The sequence below is a fragment of the Chiloscyllium plagiosum genome, unplaced genomic scaffold, assembly GCF_037043375.1.
Source record: "Chiloscyllium plagiosum isolate Xiang-an unplaced genomic scaffold, Cpla_swu_hap1 HiC_scaffold_26, whole genome shotgun sequence".
In the NCBI taxonomy this organism is placed as follows: domain Eukaryota; kingdom Metazoa; phylum Chordata; class Chondrichthyes; order Orectolobiformes; family Hemiscylliidae; genus Chiloscyllium; species Chiloscyllium plagiosum.
In genome coordinates, this window is record NW_028270164.1 from 60,841,595 (window position 1) to 60,855,886 (window position 14,292).

Genomic DNA, 14,292 nt, shown 5'->3' on the forward strand with positions numbered 1-14,292 from the left:
CTGAAACAGAGGGGCTGAAACAGAGGGGCTGGAACAGAGTGGCTGAAACAGAGGGGCTGAAACACCAGGCGAGAAACAGAGGGCAAGAAACAGAGGGGCTGAAACAGAGGGGCTGAAACAGAGGGGCTGAAACACAGGGACTGAAACAGCGGATGAGAAACAGAGAGTGCGAAACAGAGTGCGACAAACAGAAGGCGAGAAACAGAGGGCGAGGAACAGAGGGCTAGATACAGAGGGGCTGATACAGCGGTCGAGAAACAGAGTGGCTGAATCAGAGGGCGAGATTCTGAGGGGCTGAAACAGTGGGGATAAAACAGAGGGGCTGAAACAGAGGGCGAGAAACAGACAGGATAAAACAGAGGGGGAGAAACGGAGTGATGAAACAGGGTGGCTGAAATAGAGGGCGAGAAACAGAGGGCGAGAAACACAGGGGCTGAAACAGGGGGCCTGAAACAGAGGCAATGAAACGGAGGGTGAGAAACTGAGCGGCTGAAACAGAGGGCGAGAAACGGCGCGGCTGAAACAGAGGGGCTGAAACAGAGGGGCAGAAACAGAGGGGTGAAGTTGAGGTCGAGAAAGAGAGGGGCTGAAACAGAGGGGCTGAAACAGAATGGTTGAAACAGTGGGGCTGAAACAGAGGGGCTGAAACAGAGGGGCAAGAAACAGAGTTGCTGAAACAGAGGGGCTGAAACAGAGGGCGATAAACAGATGGGCTGAAAGAGAAGGCGAGCAACAGAGGGACTGAAACAGATGGGCTGAAACAGAGGGGCTGAAACAGAGGGGCTTAAACAGAGAGCGAGAAGCAGAGGTTCTGAACCAGAGGGCGAGAAACAGAGGGGCTGAAACAGAGGGTGAGAAACAGAAGGTGAGAAACAGAGGGCGAAAAACAGAGGGGCTGAAACAGAGGGCGAAAAACAGAGGGGCTGAAACAGAGGGCGAGAATCAGAGGGGCTGAAGCAGAGGATCTGAAACAGTGGGGCTGAAACAGAGGGTTAGAAACAGATGGGGTGAAATAGACGGGCTGAAACAGAGGGTTAGAAACAGATGGGGTGAAACAGTGGGCTGAAACAGAGGGCGAGATACACAAGGCGAGAAACAGAGGGCGAGAAACAGAGTGGCTGAAACAGAGGGCGAGAAACAGAGGGCGAGAAATAGAGGGGCTGAAACAGAGGGACTGAAACAGAGGGGCTGAAACACAGGGGCTGAAACAGCGGATGAGAAACAGAGAGTGAGAAACAGAGTGCGACAAACAGAAGGTGAGAAACAGAGGGCGAGGAACAGAGGGCTAGATACAGAGGGGCTGATACAGCGGTCGAGAAATTGAGGGGCTGAAACAGTGGGGATAAAACAGAGGCGCTGTAACAGAGGGCGAGAAACAGACGGGATAAAACAGAGGGGGAGAAACGGGGGGATGAAACAGGGTGGCTGAAACAGAGGGCGAGAAGCAGAGGGCGAGAAACAGAGGGCGCGAAACACAGGAGCTGAACCAGGGGGCCTGAAACAGAGGGGCTGAAATGGACAGCGCGAAACGGAGGGGCTGAAACAGAGGCGCTGAAACAGAGGGTGAGAAACTGAGCGGCTGAAACAGAGGGCGAGAAACGGCGGGGCTGAAACAGAGGGGCTGAAAGAGAGGGCGAGAAACAGAGGGCGAGAAACATAGGGGCTGAAACAGAGGGCCAGAAAATGAGGACGAGACACAGAGTGCAAGAAACAGAGGTCGAGAAACAGAGGGGCTGAAACAGAGGGACTGAAACAGAAGGGCTGAAACAGAGAGGCTGAAACAGAGGGTCTGGAAAAGAGGGGCTGAAACAGAGGGGCTCAAACAGAGGGTGAGAAACAGAGGACAAGAAACAGAGGGCGAGAAACAGAGGAGCGGGAACAGAATGGAGCTGAAACAGAGTAGCTGAAACAGAGGGGCTCAAACAGAGAGGCTCAAACAGAGGGCGAGAAACAGAGGGCTAGAAACATGGGGGCTGAAACAGATGGGCTGCAACAGAGGGCGAGAAACAGAAGCGCAGAAACACAGGGTCTGAAACGGAGGGGATGAAGCGGAGGTCGAGAAAGAGAGGGGCTGAAACAGAATGGTTGAAACAGTGGGGCTGAAACAGAGGGCGAGAAAGAGAGGGGCTGAAACAGAGGGGCTGAAACAGAGGGCGAGAAACAGAGGGGCCGAAACAAAGGGCAAGAAACAGTGGGGCTGAAACAGAGGGGCTGAAACAGAGTGCAAGAAACAGAGATGCTGAAGCAGAGGGCCTGAAACAGAGGGCGATAAACAGAGGGGCTGAAACAGAAGGCGAGCAACAGAGGGACTGAAACAGATGGGTTGAAACAGAGGGCGAGAAACAGAGGGCGAGAAACTGAGGGGCTGAAACAGAGTGCGAGAAACAGAAGGTGAGAAACAGAGGGCGAGAAACAGAGGGGCTGAAACAAAGGGCGAGACCCAGAGGGCGAGAAACAGAGAGTGAGAAACAGAGGGCTGAAACAGAGGGCGAGAAACAGAGGGGCTGAAACAGAGTATGAGAAACAGAGGGGCTGGAACAGACGGTCTGAAACAGTGGGGCTGAAACAGAGGGTTAGAAACAGATGGGGTGAAACAGACGGGCTGAAACAGAGGGTTAGAAACAGATGGGGTGAAACAGATGGGCTGAAACAGAGAGCGAGATACACAAGGCGAGAAACAGAGGGTGAGAAACAGAGTGGCTGAAACAGAGGGCGAGAAACAGAGGGCGAGAAACAGAGGGGCTGAAACAGAGGGGCTGAAACAGAGGGGCAGAAACACAGGGGCTGAAACAGCGGATGAGAAACAGAGAGTGAGAAACAGAGTGCGACAAACAGAAGGCGAGAAACAGAGGGCGAGGAACGGCGCGGCTGAAACAGAGGGGCTGAAACAGAGGGGCAGAAACAGAGGGGATGAAGTGGAGGTCGAGAAAGAGAGGGGCTGAAACAGAGGGGCTGAAACAGAATGCTTGAAACAGTGGGGCTGAAACAGAGGGCGAGAAACTGAGGGTCTGAAACAGAGGGGCTGAAACAAAGGGCGAGAAACAGAGGGGCAGAAACGGAGGGCAAGAAACAGTGGGGCTGAAACAGAGGGGCTGAAACAGAGGGGCAAGAAACAGAGTTGCTGAAACAGAGGGGCTGAAACAGAGGGCGATAAACAGATGGGCGAGAAACAGAGGGCGAGAAACACAGGGGCTGAACCAGGGGGCCTGAAACAGAGGGGCTGAAACAGAGGGCGAGAAACGGAGTGGCTGAAACAGAGGCGCTGAAACAGAGGGTGAGAAACTGAGCGGCTGAAACAGAGGGCGAGAAACGGCGGGGCTGAAACAGAGGGGCTGAAAGAGAGGGCGAGAAACAGAGGGCGATAAACATAGGGGCTGAAACAGAGGGCCAGAAAAAGAGGACGAGACACAGAGTGCAAGAAACAGAGGTCGAGAAACAGAGGGGCTGAAACAGAGGGACTGAAACAGAGGGGATGAAACAGAGAGGCTGAAACAGAGGGGCTGGAACAGAGGGGCTGAAACAGAATGGTTGAAACAGTGGGGCTGAAACAGAGGGCGGGAAAGAGAGGGGCTGAAACAGAGGGGCTGAAACAGAGGGCGAGAAACAGAGGGGCCGAAACAAAGGGCAAGAAACAGTGGGGCTGAAACAGAGGGGCTGAAACAGAGTGCAAGAAACAGAGATGCTGAAGCAGAGGGCCTGAAACAGAGGGGCTGAAACAGAAGGCGAGCAACAGAGGGACTGAAACAGATGGGTTGAAACAGAGGGCGAGAAACAGAGGGCGAGAAACTGAGGGGCTGAAACAGAGTGCGAGAAACAGAAGGTGAGAAATAGAGGGCGAGAAACAGAGGGGCTGAAACAGAGGGCGAGACCCAGAGGGCGAGAAACAGAGAGTGAGAAACAGAGGGCTGAAACAGAGGGCGAGAAACAGAGGGGCTGAAACAGAGTATGAGAAACAGAGGGGCTGGAACAGACGGTCTGAAACAGTGGGGCTGAAACAGAGGGTTAGAAACAGATGGGGTGAAACAGACGGGCTGAAACAGAGGGTTAGAAACAGATGGGGTGAAACAGATGGGCTGAAACAGAGAGCGAGATACACAAGGCGAGAAACAGAGGGTGAGAAACAGAGTGGCTGAAACAGAGGGCGAGAAACAGAGGGCGAGAAACAGAGGGGCTGAAACAGAGGGGCTGAAACAGAGGGGCAGAAACACAGGGGCTGAAACAGCGGATGAGAAACAGAGAGCGAGAAACAGAGTGCGACAAACAGAAGGCGAGAAACAGAGGGCGAGGACCGGCGCGGCTGAAACAGAGGGGCTGAAACAGAGGGGCAGAAACAGAGGGGATGAAGTGGAGGTCGAGAAAGAGAGGGGCTGAAACAGAGGGGCTGAAACAGAATGCTTGAAACAGTGGGGCTGAAACAGAGGGCGAGAAACTGAGGGTCTGAAACAGAGGGGCTGAAACAAAGGGCGAGAAACAGAGGGGCAGAAACGGAGGGCAAGAAACAGTGGGGCTGAAACAGAGGGGCTGAAACAGAGTGCAAGAAACAGAGATGCTGAAGCAGAGGGCCTGAAACAGAGGGCGATAAACAGAGGGGCTGAAACAGAAGGCGAGCAACAGAGGGACTGAAACAGATGGGTTGAAACAGAGGGCGAGAAACAGAGGGCGAGAAACTGAGGGGCTGAAACAGAGTGCGAGAAACAGAAGGTGAGAAACAGAGGGCGAGAAACAGAGGGGCTGAAACAGAGGGCGTGACCCAGAGGGCGAGAAACAGAGAGTGAGAAAGAGAGGGCTGAAACAGAGGGTTAGAAACAGAAGGTGAGAAACAGAGGGCGAAAAACAGAGGGGCTGAAACAGAGGGCGAGAAACAGAGGGGCTGAAACAGAGGGTGAGAAACAGAAGGTGAGAAACAGAGGGCGAAAAACAGAGGGGCTGAAACAGAGGGCGAGAAACAGAGGGGCTGAAACAGAGGGCGAGAATCAGAGGGGCTGAAGCAGAGGATCTGAAACAGTGGGGCTGAAACAGAGGGTTAGAAACAGATGGGGTGAAATAGACGGGCTGAAACAGAGGGTTAGAAACAGATGGGGTGAAACAGTGGGCTGAAACAGAGGGCGAGATACACAAGGCGAGAAACAGAGGGCGAGAAACAGAGTGGCTGAAACAGAGGGCGAGAAACAGAGGGCGAGAAATAGAGGGGCTGAAACAGAGGGACTGAAACAGAGGGGCTGAAACACAGGGGCTGAAACAGCGGATGAGAAACAGAGAGTGAGAAACAGAGTGCGACAAACAGAAGGTGAGAAACAGAGGGCGAGGAACAGAGGGCTAGATACAGAGGGGCTGATACAGCGGTCGAGAAATTGAGGGGCTGAAACAGTGGGGATAAAACAGAGGCGCTGTAACAGAGGGCGAGAAACAGACGGGATAAAACAGAGGGGGAGAAACGGGGGGATGAAACAGGGTGGCTGAAACAGAGGGCGAGAAGCAGAGGGCGAGAAACAGATGGCGCGAAATCACAGGAGCTGAACCAGGGGGCCTGAAACAGAGGGGCTGAAATGGACAGCGCGAAACGGAGGGGCTGAAACAGAGGCGCTGAAACAGAGGGTGAGAAACTGAGCGGCTGAAACAGAGGGCGAGAAACGGCGGGGCTGAAACAGAGGGGCTGAAAGAGAGGGCGAGAAACAGAGGGCGAGAAACAGAGGGCGAGAAACAGAGGGGCTGAAACAAATGGGCTGAAACAGAGGGGCAGAAACACAGGGGCTGATACAGCGGATGAGAAACAGAGAGTGAGAAACAGAGTGCGACAAACAGAAGGCGAGAAACAGAGGGCGAGGAACGGCGCGGCTGAAACAGAGGGGCTGAAACAGAGGGTGAGAAACTGAGCGGCTGAAACAGAGGGCGAGAAACGGCGGGGCTGAAACAGAGGGGCTGAAAGAGAGGGCGAGAAACAGAGGGCGAGAAACATAGGGGCTGAAACAGAGGGCCAGAAAATGAGGACGAGACACAGAGTGCAAGAAACAGAGGTCGAGAAACAGAGGGGCTGAAACAAAGGGGCTGAAACAGAGGGTGAGAAACAGAGCGAGAATCAGAGGGGTTGAAACAGAGGACGAGAAACAGAACGTGAGAAACAGAGCGCGAGAAACAGAGGGCGCGATCCAGAGGGCGAGAAACAGAGAGCGAGAATCAGAGGGCTGAAACAGAGGGCGAGAAACAGAGGGCGAGAAACAGAGGGGCTGAAACAAATGGGCTGAAACAGAGGGGCAGAAACACAGGGGCTGATACAGCGGATGAGAAACAGAGAGTGAGAAACAGAGTGCGACAAACAGAAGGCGAGAAACAGAGGGCGAGGAACGGCGCGGCTGAAACAGAGGGGCTGAAACAGAGGGGCAGAAACAGAGGGGATGAAGTGGAGGTCGAGAAAGAGAGGGGCTGAAACAGAGGGGCTGAAACAGAATGCTTGAAACAGTGGGGCTGAAACAGCGGGCGAGAAACTGAGGGTCTGAAACAGAGGGGCTGAAACAAAGAGCGAGAAACAGAGGGGCAGAAACGGAGGGCAAGATACAGTGGGGCTGAAACAGAGGGGCTGAAACAGAGGGGCAAGAAACAGAGTTGCTGAAACAGAGGGGCTGAAACAGAGGGCGATAAACAGATGGGCTGAAACAGAAGGCGAGCAACAGAGGGACTGAAACAGATGGGCTGAAACAGAGGGCTGAAACAGAGGGGCTTAAATAGAGAGCGAGAAGCAGAGGTTCTGAACCAGAGGGCGAGAAACAGAGGGGCTGAAACAGAGGGTGAGAAACAGAAGGTGAGAAACAGAGGGCGAAAAACAGAGGGGCTGAAACAGAGGGTAAGAAACAGAAGGTGAGAAACAGAGGGCGAAAAACAGAGGGGCTGAAACAGAGGGCGAGAAACAGAGGGGCTGAAACAGAGGGCAAGAATCAGAGGGGCTGAAGCAGAGGATCTGAAACAGTGGGGCTGAAACAGAGGGTTAGAAACAGATGGGGTGAAATAGACGGGCTGAAACAGAGGGTTAGAAACAGATGGGGTGAAACAGTGGGCTGAAACAGAGGGCGAGATACACAAGGCAAGAAACAGAGGGCGAGAAACAGAGTGGCTGAAACAGAGGGCGAGAAACAGAGGGCGAGAAATAGAGGGGCTGAAACAGAGGGGGAGAAACGGGGGGATGAAACAGGGTGGCTGAAACAGAGGGCGAGAAGCAGAGGGCGAGAAACAGAGGGCGCGAAACACAGGAGCTGAACCAGGGGGCCTGAAACAGAGGGGCTGAAATGGACAGCGCGAAACGGAGGGGCTGAAACAGAGGCGCTGAAACAGAGGGTGAGAAACTGAGCGGCTGAAACAGAGGGCGAGAAACGGTGGGGCTGAAACAGAGGGGCTGAAAGAGAGGGCGAGAAACAGAGGGCGAGAAACATAGGGGCTGAAACAGAGGGCCAGAAAATGAGGACGAGACACAGAGTGCAAGAAACAGAGGTCGAGAAACAGAGGGGCTGAAACAGAGGGACTGAAACAGAAGGGCTGAAACAGAGAGGCTGAAACAGAGGGTCTGGAACAGAGGGGCTGAAACAGAGGGGCTCAAACAGAGGGTGAGAAACAGAGGGCAAGAAACAGAGGGCGAGAAACAGAGGAGCGGGAACAGAATGGAGCTGAAACAGAGTAGCTGAAACAGAGGGGCTCAAACAGAGAGGCTCAAACAGAGGGCGAGAAACAGAGGGCTAGAAACATGGGGGCTGAAACAGATGGGCTGCAACAGAGGGCGAGAAACAGAAGCGCAGAAACACAGGGTCTGAAACGGAGGGGATGAAGCGGAGGTCGAGAAAGAGAGGGGCTGAAACAGAGGGGCTGAAACAGAATGGTTGAAACAGTGGGGCTGAAACAGAGGGCGAGAAAGAGAGGGGCTGAAACAGAGGGGCTGAAACAGAGGGCGAGAAACAGAGGGGCCGAAACAAAGGGCAAGAAACAGTGGGGCTGAAACAGAGGGGCTGAAACAGAGTGCAAGAAACAGAGATGCTGAAGCAGAGGGCCTGAAACAGAGGGCGATAAACAGAGGGGCTGAAACAGAAGGCGAGCAACAGAGGGACTGAAACAGATGGGTTGAAACAGAGGGCGAGAAACAGGGGGCGAGAAACTGAGGGGCTGAAACAGAGTGCGAGAAACAGAAGGTGAGAAACAGAGGGCGAGAAACAGAGGGGCTGAAACAGAGGGCGAGACCCAGAGGGCGAGAAACAGAGAGTGAGAAACAGAAGGCTGAAACAGAGGGCGAGAAACTGAGGGGCTGAAACAGAGTATGAGAAACAGAGGGGCTGGAACAGATGGTCTGAAACAGTGGGGCTGAAACAGAGGGTTAGAAACAGATGGGGTGAAACAGACGGGCTGAAACAGAGGGTTAGAAACAGATGGGGTGAAAGAGATGGGCTGAAATAGAGAGCGAGATACACAAGGCGAGAAACAGAGGGTGAGAAACAGAGTGGCTGAAACAGAGGGCGAGAAACAGAGGGCGAGAAACAGAGGGGCTGAAACAGAGGGGCTGAAACAGAGGGGCAGAAACACAGGGGCTGATACAGCGGATGAGAAACAGAGAGTGAGAAACAGAGTGCGACAAACAGAAGGCGAGAAACAGAGGGCGAGGAACAGAGGGCTAGATACAGAGGGGCTGATACAGCGGTCGAGAAACAGAGTGGCTGAATCAGAGGGTGAGAAACTGAGGGGCTGAAACAGTGGGGATAAAACAGAGGGGCTGAAACAGAGGGTTGGAAACAGATGGGGTGAAACAGACGGGCTGAAACAGAGGGCGAGATACACAAGGCGAGAAACAGAGGGCGAGAAACAGAGTGGCTGAAACAGAGGACGAGAAACAGAGTGGCTGAATCAGAGGGCGAGAAACTGAGGGACTGAAACAGAGGGGCTGAAACAGAGGGGCTGAAACAGAGGGCGAGAAACAGAGTGGCTGAATCAGAGGGCGAGAAACTAAGGGGCTGAAACAGTGGGGATAAATCAGTGCGGCTGAAACAGAGGGCGAGAAACAGACGGGATAAAACAGAGGGGGAGAAACGGGGGGATGAAACAGGGTGGCTGAAACAGAGGGCGAGAAGCAGAGGGCGAGAAACAGAGGGCGAGAAACACAGGGGCTGAACCAGGGGGCCTGAAACAGAGGGGCTGAAACAGAGGGCGAGAAACAGAGGGGCTGAAACAGAGGCGCTGAAACAGAGGGTGAGAAACTGAGCGGCTGAAACAGAGGGCGAGAAACGGCGGGGCTGAAACAGAGGGGCTGAAAGAGAGGGCGAGAAACAGAGGGCGATAAACATAGGAGCTGAAACAGAGGGCCAGAAAAAGAGGACGAGACACAGAGTGCAAGAAACAGAGGTCGAGAAATAGAGGGGCTGAAACAGAGGGACTGAAACAGAAGGGCTGAAACAGAGAGGCTGAAACAAAGGGGCTGGAACAGAGGTGCTGAAACAGAATGGTTGAAACAGTGGGGCTGAAACAGAGGGCAAGAAAGAGAGGGGCTGAAACAGAGGGGCTGAAACAGAGGGCGAGAAACAGAGGGGCCGAAACAAAGGGCAAGAAACAGTGGGGCTGAAACAGAGGGGCTGAAACAGAGTGCAAGAAACAGAGATGCTGAAGCAGAGGGCCTGAAACAGAGGGCTATAAACAGAGGGGCTGAAACAGAAGGCGAGCAACAGAGGGACTGAAACAGATGGGTTGAAACAGAGGGCGAGAAACAGAGGGCGAGAAACTGAGGGGCTGAAACAGAGTGCGAGAAACAGAAGGTGAGAAACAGAGGGCGAGAAACAGAGGGGCTGAAACAGAGGGCGAGACCCAGAGGGCGAGAAACAGAGAGTGAGAAACAGAGGGCTGAAACAGAGGGCGAGAAACAGAGGGGCTGAAACAGAGTATGAGAAACAGAGGGGCTGGAACAGACGGTCTGAAACAGTGGGGCTGAAACAGAGGGTTAGAAACAGATGGGGTGAAACAGACGGGCTGAAACAGAGGGTTAGAAACAGATGGGGTGAAAGAGATGGGCTGAAACAGAGAGCGAGATACACAAGGCGAGAAACAGAGGGTGAGAAACAGAGTGGCTGAAACAGAGGGCGAGAAACAGAGGGCGAGAAACAGAGGGGCTGAAACAGAGGTGCAGAAACAGAATGCTTGAAACAGTGGGGCTGAAACAGAGGGCGAGAAACTGAGGGTCTGAAACAGAGGGGCTGAAACAAAGGGCGAGAAACAGAGGGGCAGAAACGGAGGGCAAGAAACAGTGGGGCTGAAACAGAGGGGCTGAAACAGAGTGCAAGAAACAGAGATGCTGAAGCAGAGGGCCTGAAACAGAGGGCGATAAACAGAGGGGCTGAAACAGAAGGCGAGCAACAGAGGGACTGAAACAGATGGGTTGAAACAGAGGGCGAGAAACAGAGGGCGAGAAACTGAGGGGCTGAAACAGAGTGCGAGAAACAGTAGGTGAGAAACAGAGGGCGAGAAACAGAGGGGCTGAAACAGAGGGCGAGACCCAGAGGGCGAGAAACAGAGAGTGAGAAAGAGAGGGCTGAAACAGAGGGTTAGAAACAGATGGGGTGAAACAGATGGGCTGAAACAGAGAGCGAGATACACAAGGCGAGAAACAGAGGGTGAGAAACAGAGTGGCTGAAACAGAGGGCGAGAAACAGAGGGGCTGAAACAGAGCGGCTGAAACAGAGGGGCAGAAACACAGGGGCTGATACAGCGGATGAGAAACAGAGAGTGAGAAACAGAGTGCGACAAACAGAAGGCGAGAAACAGAGGGCGAGGAACAGAGGGCTAGATACAGAGGGGCTGATACAGCGGTCGAGAAACAGAGTGGCTGAATCAGAGGGTGAGAAACTGAGGGGCTGAAACAGTGGGGATAAAACAGAGGGGCTGAAACAGAGGGTTGGAAACAGATGGGGTGAAACAGACGGGCTGAAACAGAGGGCGAGATACACAAGGCGAGAAACAGAGGGCGAGAAACAGAGTGGCGGAAACAGAGGACGAGAAACAGAGTGGCTGAATCAGAGGGCGAGAAACTGAGGGACTGAAACAGAGGGGCTGAAACAGAGGGGCTGAAACAGAGGGCGAGAAACTGAGGGGCTGAAACAGTGGGGATAAAACAGTGCGGCTGAAACAGAGGGCGAGAAACAGACGGGATAAAACAGAGGGGGAGAAACGGGGGGATGAAACAGGGTGGCTGAAACAGAGGGCGAGAAGCAGAGGGCGAGAAACAGAGGGCGAGAAACACAGGGGCTGAACCAGGGGGCCTGAAACAGAGGGGCTGAAACAGAGGGCGAGAAACGGAGGGGCTGAAACAGAGGCGCTGAAACAGAGGGTGAGAAACTGAGCGGCTGAAACAGAGGGCGAGAAACGGCGGGGCTGAAACAGAGGGGCTGAAAGAGAGGGCGAGAAACAGAGGGCGATAAACATAGGGGCTGAAACAGAGGGCCAGAAAAAGAGGACGAGACACAGAGTGCAAGAAACAGAGGTCGAGAAACAGAGGGGCTGAAACAGAGGGACTGAAACAGAAGGGCTGAAACAGAGATGCTGAAACAGAGGGGCTGGAACAGAGGGGCTGAAACTGAGGGGCTCAAACAGAGGGTGAGAAACAGAGGGCGAGAAACGGAGAGAGAGAAACAGAGTGCTGGAAACATGGGGGCTGAAACAGATGGCCTGCAACAGAGGGCGAGAAACTGAGGGGCTGAAACAGATGGTCTGAAACGGAGGGGATGAAGCGGAGGTCGAGAAAGAGAGGGGCTGAAACAGAGGGCCAGAAAATGAGGACGAGACACAGAGTGCAAGAAACAGAGGTCGAGAAACAGAGGGGCTGAAACAGAGGGACTGAAACAGAAGGGCTGAAACAGAGAAGCTGAAACAGAGGGTCTGGAACAGAGGGGCTGAAACAGAGGGGCTCAAACAGAGGGTGAGAAACCGAGGGCAAGAAACAGAGGGCGAGAAACAGAGGAGCGGGAACAGAATGGAGCTGAAACAGAGTAGCTGAAACAGAGGGGCTCAAACAGAGAGGCTCAAACAGAGGGTGAGAAACAGAGGGCTAGAAACATGTGGGCTGAAACAGATGGGCTGCAACAGAGGGCGAGAAACAGAAGCGCAGAAACACAGGGTCTGAAACGGAGGGGATGAAGTGGAGGTCGAGAAAGAGAGGGGCTGAAACAGAGGGGCTGAAACAGAATGGTTGAAACAGTGGGGCTGAAACAGAGGGCGAGAAAGAGAGGGACCGAAACAAAGGGCAAGAAACAGTGGGGCTGAAACAGAGGGGCTGAAACAGAGTGCAAGAAACAGAGATGCTGAAGCAGAGGGCCTGAAACAGAGGGCGATAAACAGAGGGGCTGAAACAGAAGGCGAGCAACAGAGGGACTGAAACAGATGGGTTGAAACAGAGGGCGAGAAACAGAGGGCGAGAAACTGAGGGGCTGAAACAGAGTGCGAGAAACAGAAGGTGAGAAACAGAGGGCGAGAAACAGAGGGGCTGAAACAAAGGGCGAGACCCAGAGGGCGAGAAACAGAGAGTGAGAAACAGAGGGCTGAAACAGAGGGCGAGAAACAGAGGGGCTGAAACAGAGTATGAGAAACAGAGGGGCTGGAACAGAGGGTCTGAAACAGTGGGTAAGAAACAGATGGGGTGACACTGACGGGCTGAAACAGAGGGCGAGATACACAAGGCGAGAAACAGAGGGCGAGAAAGAGAGTGGGTGAAACAGAGGGCGAGAAACAGAGGGGCTGAAACAGAGGGTCTGAAACAGAGGGCGAGAAACAGAGGGGCTAAAACAGAGGGGCTGAAACAGAGAGTGAGAAACAGAAAATGAGAAACAGAGGGGCTGAAAGAGACGGCGAGATCCAGAGGGCAAGAAACAGAGAGCGAGAAACAGAGGGCTGAAACAGAGGCGCTGAAACAGAGGGTATGAAGCGGAGGTCGAGAAAGAGAGGGGCTGAAACAGATGGGGCTGAAACAGAATGGTTGAAACAGGGGGTTAAACAGAGGGCGAGAAACAGAGGGGCTGAAACAGAGCGGCTGAAACCGAGGACGAGAAACAGAGGCGCAGAAACGGAGGGCAAGAAACAGTGGGGCTGAAACAGAGGGGCTGAGACAGAGGGCGATAAACAGAGTTGCTGAAACAGAAGGCGAGCAACTGAAGGACTGAAACAGATGGGCTGAAACAGAGGGCGAGAATCAGAGGGCTGAAACAGAGGGCGAGAAACAGAGGGGCTGAAACAGAGGGCGAGTATCAGAGGGGCTGAAACAGAGGTTCTGAAGCACTGGGGCTGAAACAGAGGCGCTGAAACAGAGGGTTAGAAACAGATGGGGTGAAACAGACGGGCTGAAACAGAGGGCGAGAAACAGAGTGGCTGAAACAGAGGGCGAGAAACAGAGGGTGAGAAACAGAGGGGCTGAAACTGAGGGGCTGAAAGAGAGGGGCTGAAACAGCGGGTGAGAAACAGAGAGTGAGAAACAGAGTGCGACAAACAGAAGGCGAGAAACAGAGGGCGAGGAACAGAGGGCTAGATACAGAGGGGCTGAAACAGAGGGCGAGAAACAGAGTTGCTGAAACAGAGGGGCTGAAACAGAGGGCGATAAACAGAGTTGCTGAAACAGAAGGCGAGCAACTGAAGGACTGAAACAGATGGGCTGAAACAGAGGGCGAGAAACGGCGGGGCTGAAACAGAGGTGCCGAATCACAGGGGCTGAAACACAGGGTCTTAAACAGAGAGCGAGAAACAGAGGTTCCGAAACACAGGGCGAGAAACAGAGGGGCTGAAACAAAGGGGCTGAAACAGAGGGTGAGAAACAGAGAGCGAGAATCAGAGGGGTTGAAACAGAGGACGAGAAACAGAACGTGAGAAACAGAGCGCGAGAAACAGAGGGCGCGATCCAGAGGGCGAGAAACAGAGAGCGAGAATCAGAGGGCTGAAACAGAGGGCGAGAAACAGAGGGCGAGAAACAGAGGGGCTGAAACAAATGGGCTGAAACAGAGGGGCAGAAACACAGGGGCTGATACAGCGGATGAGAAACAGAGAGTGAGAAACAGAGTGCGACAAACAGAAGGCGAGAAACAGAGGGCGAGGAACGGCGCGGCTGAAACAGAGGGGCTGAAACAGAGGGGCAGAAACAGAGGGGATGAAGTGGAGGTCGAGAAAGAGAGGGGCTGAAACAGAGGGGCTGAAACAGAATGCTTGAAACAGTGGGGCTGAAACAGCGGGCGAGAAACTGAGGGTCTGAAACAGAGGGGCTGAAACAAAGAGCGAGAAACAGAGGGGCAGAAACGGAGG